The following is an 8,281-nucleotide window of genomic DNA, read 5'->3' on the forward strand; positions in this document are numbered from 1 at the left end:
TACTTTATCAAGAGGACTAGTACTGAGAAGGCTTTAGTTTTGACACCTCATGTAGGAGCATGATTTTTGTTAACAGAGGGTGCATTGAGAAATAAAAGGCGGGGAATTATAAGTGCATGAATTATGTAAGAAAAGGTCGACATTTAAATGATGTTTGGCAATGACAGTTGCACGAACCATTCTTGCTATTTATACATAAATTATAAATGTAATCTTGGCTAACCCAGGGTTTGTGTGTGTGTGTGAAAATCTAGTCTGAACTTTTGAAACTCGTCAGAAAGTAGCGCATGTAGATTCACGAAAGTTTTCCCAATGAGAAATTGAGTGATGAAATTCCAGTATGGACATAGTCACATCTTCGGACTCCCTGTCACATTACGTCAGTGCTTGTGCTTCTGGTCATTGAGCCTCGGGGTACATTGTGTGGATCTTGTGATACTACACTGTTCGCTCCCAGGGGCTGCATCAGTTTAATGGAACTGGAGGCCCCCTTCAGTTATAGTTCGCGTTTTCCCTTTAAAATCCACAAGACCCGAGCTCCCTTTAAAACATTGTTGTGACGTCAGTTCTTTGTCTTGACAGTACTTTATTTTTCATACTGTACTGAACATAGTCCAGTATTATTAAGAGCAGGTCAATATTATGAGAAATACTGGACTGATAGTAAAAACCAGGAACAAAGACCACTCTTTGTTGTGCGAGAAAACATATTTATTATACATCAAATACAATATTCAAGGCGGGAAAGATTCCAATAAATTGTACGAAATGAGTGTTTCATGTATAATCCGATTTTACCGTATATGAAATCGTTTAGGCACCACAGTTATAAATCCATGTCACAATCATTCATTTAAACACATGCACATTAAAATCGCAAATTCACCGTTACATCCCGGCAGTGATGTTTATTTGTTTTTCTGATCCAAAGGAAACACTTTCATTGAGCTTCACTTTCTTCGGCTCCGGTGGGGACACTGTGGACGGTTTCTGAATCAAATCACTTACACTCTGTAATTGTTCCTCGGAGGTGCGTTTGTAGTTGCGAATCACAGATGACCTGTAACCAGTTTTTTCCCGCTATAAGTTGCTCGTCAACACCCGCAGCATATAGGCTTGTAGCGGCAGTAGCCCGCAGAGAGTGATTTGTAAAAAAAACCCATCAAATCCTGCCTCTTTAACATTTTGGCCACAATCTGTTGCAGTTGATGTACCCCGACTGGGGCGTCGTACCATACATTCCCTTTAGGAGCGATTTTTAATCTGAGATAAAATGCATTGCATTTTCCACTGCTGGGGCTACAAATGATTAAAAAGAAATTTGTATGCAACAAAAATGAAACAAGCAAAATAAACAATGTGCAATAAATATTTTAATATATTTAGGAGAATTTGTAGAAATAATGAATAATCTTACCGCAAACTCATGTACTTTTCAATCATCTGAATCCATTTCTTCAAGGCACCCGGACTAAATGCTAAAAGAGGGATGCGGCTTCTGTTTTTATACCAGTTATAGGCCTACGTGTCAGTATCATATTATCAGGGTTCCCAAAAACGAATGTGGGAAACCAATGTTTTGTTTTTTCTAAAAGATTCTTTCCGAACACTCTTTACGTACCCTCATTCACCCAAAAAAGAAAACCAGTTTTGTTGAGTACAGCCTTCAGACAATAGAAGCATTCGAATCGCTTTCCATGAAGAACAAAACCCTGTGTTGAGGAGTATCGTATTATGACAATTGAAATGATGAGCTAACAGTCTTTTTGTGAATTAAAGACAAGAGTTTACCTTGTGTGCCATTAAAGTTTATGAATTCCTAATATATTAAATATTAAAAACAAATCAGAAACGAAAGGTGTAAATATATCTGTTTATACCAATGTATATTTGTACGTGGGTTTTTTGCCTTTAAATGCATTTGTTTTTAGATAGAACAATGTTTTAAGTAAGATACAAGACTCCGATGGTCAATTGTGTCAGATACGGGACTGATCACTCGCCGCTACGCGGCTCGTGCCAGTCCCGTATCTGACATAATAGACCATCTTCGTCTTGTATCCCTTACATAAATTGTTTTGATAAACATTGTTTAATTTAGATACCGTAGCATATTTAAATTTTAAGAACTCCCATACAAATGATGCGTTTACAAAAATTAACACTGATTAAGGACCTCACAAGGGAGAATTTGCATGCTGAAACTTTCCGACAGCGAATGCACAAAGCTAAATGGTGTACAGACTTAATTTGTCCCTGACATCCTCGTTTTTCCACTGTCATGACTGATGCACCGTCATAACCTTGCCCTCGCATATTCTCAATTGGAATTGCAAGCGAAATATTTCAGTAAGTTTATTTGCAATCGCTTCCCCAGTAGTTCTACTAATATTTGCCAAGTCAAGGAATTCGGCAGGGTGTTCGCTACTATCTAGAAATCTAAGACACAAGACTAAAACTTCTTTGTTTGCATACATGCCAGTTACCTCATCGCTCTATGATTGAGTAAAAACCTTGTAAACCCTTTAAAATTTTACCTGTGATGTGACGCCTTTAAAAGATTTGGATAACCTCATTCTGAATGGTTTTCCTAGTATTTTAGAATTCTGTTTGCTGTCTATAGATGAGAGCATCATGTTTTGCCAACAGCTGTAGTATTGCCAGAAAATTACCTTTATTCGGGGAATCACTTGAGACAGTGTCTCTGTGTCCTCAGAGAGGAATATTTTGTTTTCCCACAATGACCTATCAGAGATGCCCATTACGCTGTAATATTGCTATAACATTACCTTTATTTGAGGAATCACTTGTGGCAGTGTGCTCAGAGAGGAATGTTTTGTTTCCAGCAGAGAATGAATGATCTATACTATTTTGTCAAGCAACTTTATGTTGCGAGGATACCGTGTCTGATTTTGCTGGTGGACTTTATGTTGCGATGATACTTTATCTGATTTTGTGGTTGACTTTATGTTGCGATGATGTCTGATTTTGCTGGTTGACTTTATGTTGCGATGATGTCTGATTTTGCTGGTTGACTTTATGTTGCGATGATGTCTGATTTTGCTGGTTGACTTTATTTTGCGATGATACTTTATCTGATTTTGCTGGTTGACTTTATGTTGCGATGATACTTTATCTGATTTTGCTGGTTGACTTTATGTTGCGATGATACTTTATCTGATTTTGCTGGTTGACTTTATCTTGCGATGATACTTTATCTGATTTTGCTGGTTGACTTTATGTTGCGATGATACTTTATCTGATTTTGCTGGTTGACTTTATCTTGCGATGATACTTTATCTGATTTTGCTGGTTGACTTTATGTTGCGATGATACTTTATCTGATTTTGCTGGTTGACTTTATGTTGCGATGATACTTTATCTGATTTTGTTGGTTGACTTTATGTTGCTATGATACTTTATCTGATTTTGCTGGTTGACTTTTTCTTGCGATGATACCGTGCCTGATTTTGCTAGGTGACTTTATGTTATTCATCGCTGCTGGACTAGCGATCTGTGATTTCACACTACTTTAACTGAACACACAAGCTTTACTCAAATTCTTCGTTATGAAAAAGAAAATGGATACATTTTACAAACATAACGAATTATTTCTGAACATGTTTTGAAACCAATAGTTTATAATCATGATTAAACCAAATCTAAACATGCGTATAGAATATTCAGAAACCCATGGCCTACCAGTCTCATTTCAAATGATTTGTTGTTTTATTGTTTAAAAACAATGACTTTGATTAAACATTGATACAGAACTCCTGGTCCAAATTATGTAACTTCGGCACGTGCCCTTGGCGTGAAATTCTTACGCGACTTCTGTGCGCACTGTGTACATAATATACCTACATGTATTTACGCAGATAGATATTAAAGTTTAATAAAATATTCAAGATTTGAGAGCAATTTATTTGATTTGTATGTATAAATAATTCAAACTCGATGAATTATTCTCATCAGTCTGAATATTATGCTATCATAATTTTGTTGTATGATAAAATATTGGTAACAGTTATAAACCTTTATTGTATGTCCTGAGCCATAAATTTCATAAATTTAAATAGTAATTTTTTCTTCATTATTGGGACTGGAAAGTTAAATGCTGAAAGAATTTAATCACACATACACGCGCGCCTCAAAAGACTGATTCGTGGAATGAGATCATACACGCGTGTACTTGAGTAGTATAAATTTATTAAACACCTAACGATAAAAATTTATAGTACACCTTTATAGCTTCATTTCAATGATACATATTAAATTCTCAAACTATTTCATAATTACAAACGAGAAGTCAAAATCGCCAGCGTAGCCAAACTACTTATATCGTTACAGTACTTATCTTCCTGTCACAGTTGATTATTTTCTTTCTAAAAACTTAACTTGTATTCGCCTTTTGTAAAATCACTGGATAAGTATTTCAAATAATTTTTCCCGGGGTGATGTTACGTATAACATATTAAGAGGGAAAGAAAGCGAAAGTTAGATCCCACACACACACATACTCATGTACGGTTCCTGTATCAAATGTCATTTAATTTTAAAAATACACCGTAAGCTCATTCTTCACATAAAGATTATTAATGACCATAACATGAATATTCTTGATGTAAGGTCATTTGCATTATTTCTAAAGGTTTAAAAATTGATTAGAGTCTTAATATATCTTACTAATGGCAATTTTTTAAAATTAATACTGATAAAAAGTTTCCATGTGATCAAAGAATATGTCCTGGCCTTGACCCATGGTCACATTGTCAAGTTCACTTTTTAGAAAATACAAACCCTGTCCTGGCCATATCAAGTAATGAAGAAACATTTAGATTTCATACTTACAACAGATTCTCATGTTAACTGAGGCTGCATTAGGACCTGACCCAAGGACATATGGTCAAGTTCAAGGTTTTTATGTCACACAGCTCCGACGGAAGACCTCTCGTTGCTTTGCAACGAGCTTTGCTCTAGTATTTACTTTAAAATGCTGAACAAAGACGAGACGGTGGCAGTCTAAACTATATAAAAGTCAATTACTTTATGACAATGCAGTACCAGTAGACAAAATTATGATGTCCATCACTGGTGATAAGATATTAAACATTCGTTTGAAAACCTTCAATACAATTCACTTCGTTATAATTTTGTGATTTGGTTCTGACCTCATTCCTTAGTAAGTGCACAAATGTAATAACTCGATTCGTTTTCATAAATCCTGATTATCGCGATGTTATGTACTTTGCAAAGTCCGAAGGGGGGGGGGGGTCTGTTGTACCTTTCTCTACATACGTGCATGTGTGGTTGGGAGGGGGTGGCATCGTATCCCCCCCCCCCCCTCCATGCTATTTTGGGAGACAGTTAACGCCCCTTGCGTCCTCTCCAATGTTAAACACGATTCTACGTGCCTTTTTATTTTTTATGATAGGAAAAAAAATCTTCAACAGAAGTAGGAAAAAAATTAAACAAGAGGCCTATGGGCCACATCGCTCACATGAATCACCTTTGCCCTGCTGTTGTTCAGTTACTCATTTTTTTAAAAGATTTTTTTTGCAATCTTTATTCCAATGGAAAAAAAAATTGACCCCATACTCTGGTTTTAGCCTAGCTAGGGTCACGACATAATCATGGTACAATGCCACAACGTAAAACAAATCAATGTATCAAATGTAACTAAAGGTCTTTCCATATGGAATCTATATACAACACATGGGATCCCTACCTTAAACAGTTCAGAGGATATTGCCTCAGTTAATTTTTCTTAAAAGTCAATCAGAATCCAAGATGAAGGTTACAACGTCAAAATCTTTGGTAGCAAAAAGAAAGGTCAAACTTTAGATTAAAGTTTTGAAGTTTAAAATTTAGATTAAACTCCGAGGAAGGTCTCAAGAAAGGTGAAGACAACGAACAGTGATCAATCTCATACCTCCTATAAGCAATACAAAGTAGAGAGTTGGGCAAACACAGATCCGTGGACACACCAGAGGTGGGATCAGGTGCCTAGGAGGAGTAAGTATCCCATGTCAACCGGTCACACCCGCTGTGAGTCCTATATCTTGATCAGGTAAACGGAATTATCTGTAGTCAAAATCAGTGTGTCAAGAACGGTCTGTCAATCGCTATAAAACACGGCAGACAGCATTTGACCCTATGATAGGTTGTATTGACGAACTAGATCGTTATAACGACCATAGAATTTGCGAAATGCTGACTTTAAACGAGACTGTTGGAACCCCTGCACCATCAACTTGTTTGTCAGTAGCCTGCCTCGATTTAAAAACTGACCATTGCGTATCGAATCAGTTGAAAAATATAAAAACCATATGCAAGTGATAATGGAATGTTGCTACATAAATATGGGAAGCTGACGACGAAGAAGCTGAAATCATCCCGTTTGTCATAAAGTTGAGTTGTTAGTTTGCCGTTAGTATCTACTTTCAATAAAATATCTAAATATGAAGAAGAAGTGGACGACCCTGTGGTGTCTTTTATCCATATGAATGAAAGTTATTATTGTTAATAGATAAAACGTCGTCGATATATTTAAATTTCGAATTGAAGACCACAGCAAGATATTTTTTCTTCTCACGTAGAGGTTTTTGAATAAATTCTGCTTCATATCAATATAAAAACAGGTCAGCTAACAAAGGAGCACAATTCGTGCCCATGGGAATTCCAACAGACTGTACCAAGACCTGATCACCAAAGACCACGTAGATATTGTCAATGAGGAACTCCAGGATATTTTTTTTTATTTCGTCTTCAGAGTACTTGGGCATGGAATCAGAGTGGTGTTGAACAAGGCAATTTTTTGGATGACTGATCACTAGATATGAATATTTGCGTTTTCCATTTTTGTTGAAGAAGCAATTGTCTATTATGTCAAAAAGTCTAGTCTTTAATTTATCGTGAGGAATGGTCGTGTAAAGTGTTGAAAAGTCATACGTTTTGATGTTGTTGATTTAAGATAAGTTTTGCGATATCAAGTTTACTAAAAGTTCTTTAGAATTTTTTGGAATCCACATTTGATTTACACTTCTGGCATATGAAGTCGCACTGTAAGTTTGAAGTTTCTCCTTCACAGCTGTTAATATTTTCGTGAGGAGCAAAGATAGGGCTTGGTAGAGCACTTACTGGATCCAGCAATGTATCTTTGTTTGTAAGGGTTCTTATGTAGTTTAGGAATCCAGTATAGGTACGTTAACTCATATTTATTCGACCCATTGACTGGGATATTAAATGTGTGTAAAACTGAAGCATGGTTTTGAAGAATGTCATCTTTTAAAAGGGCAGTTGGAGTATAAGTACGATTACCAAAAGTGGAAATAATGCCAAGTTCGTTTAAAATACAGTTTTACAGATGTAATAATGAGCTTTACTAGGTCAAACATCATGGCATCAAATAAGGTTTCTTGGCATAAGAATCTTATACAAAATATGAAAGCCCAACTTTGAATAATATTTCTAGCATAGTGGTTATTAAGTAGATTTTTAAAATGACCTCCACCCTAATTATGCCTTTCCTTGATTATTTCCTCATTGGGGGAAATATGACCCTTCATTTGAACAAACGTGAATCCCCTTCATCCAAGGATGATTTGTGCCAATTTTGATTGAAATTGGCTTAGTGGTTCTTGAGAAGATTTTTTTTAATGCCACAAAATTTTTATTAATTCTTGATTATCTCCACTTAAAAAGGGGTGCGTTACTTCATTTGAACATTGATCAATTAGCCCTGTGGTTCTGGAGAAGAAGTCGAAAATGTTAAAAGTTTACAGACGGACAGACTGACGCCGCACAAAAAGTGATCAGAATAGCTCATTCAGCTTTCAGCTCATGTGAGCTAAAACGTAAATACCCCACACCTCCTCTTTAGGTTTAAAAACGATTCTAGTTGCCTTTTGTTATTTTTGATCGAAAAAAGTATCTTCAAAAGAAATAGGTAAAATTTTCCCATCAAGGTTCATCTACACATACTTTGTCCACTTATTTTTTTTTTTAATGCTTGTGATCGACTTTGCAGATGTACATAATTTCAGCATATATTTGGAAGACATCGGTTTCTAACTTGACAATATAGTAATCCCTGATTGATAGTCATCCTATCAATGATCCTTGAGATGCTGGTGTGTTATAAGTTATCACACCTCTTGGGGAAAACTGTATCAATGAACTGCACCACATGGGTTTGTTAATATTTATTCACCCCCAACCCCCGGTCTGTACCCTTTTCTTTCATAATATCGAGTTAGGGCAAAGTTTCTTTTTCTTTTCT

The sequence above is a fragment of the Ostrea edulis genome, chromosome 7, assembly GCF_947568905.1.
Source record: "Ostrea edulis chromosome 7, xbOstEdul1.1, whole genome shotgun sequence".
Taxonomy (NCBI): domain Eukaryota; kingdom Metazoa; phylum Mollusca; class Bivalvia; order Ostreida; family Ostreidae; genus Ostrea; species Ostrea edulis.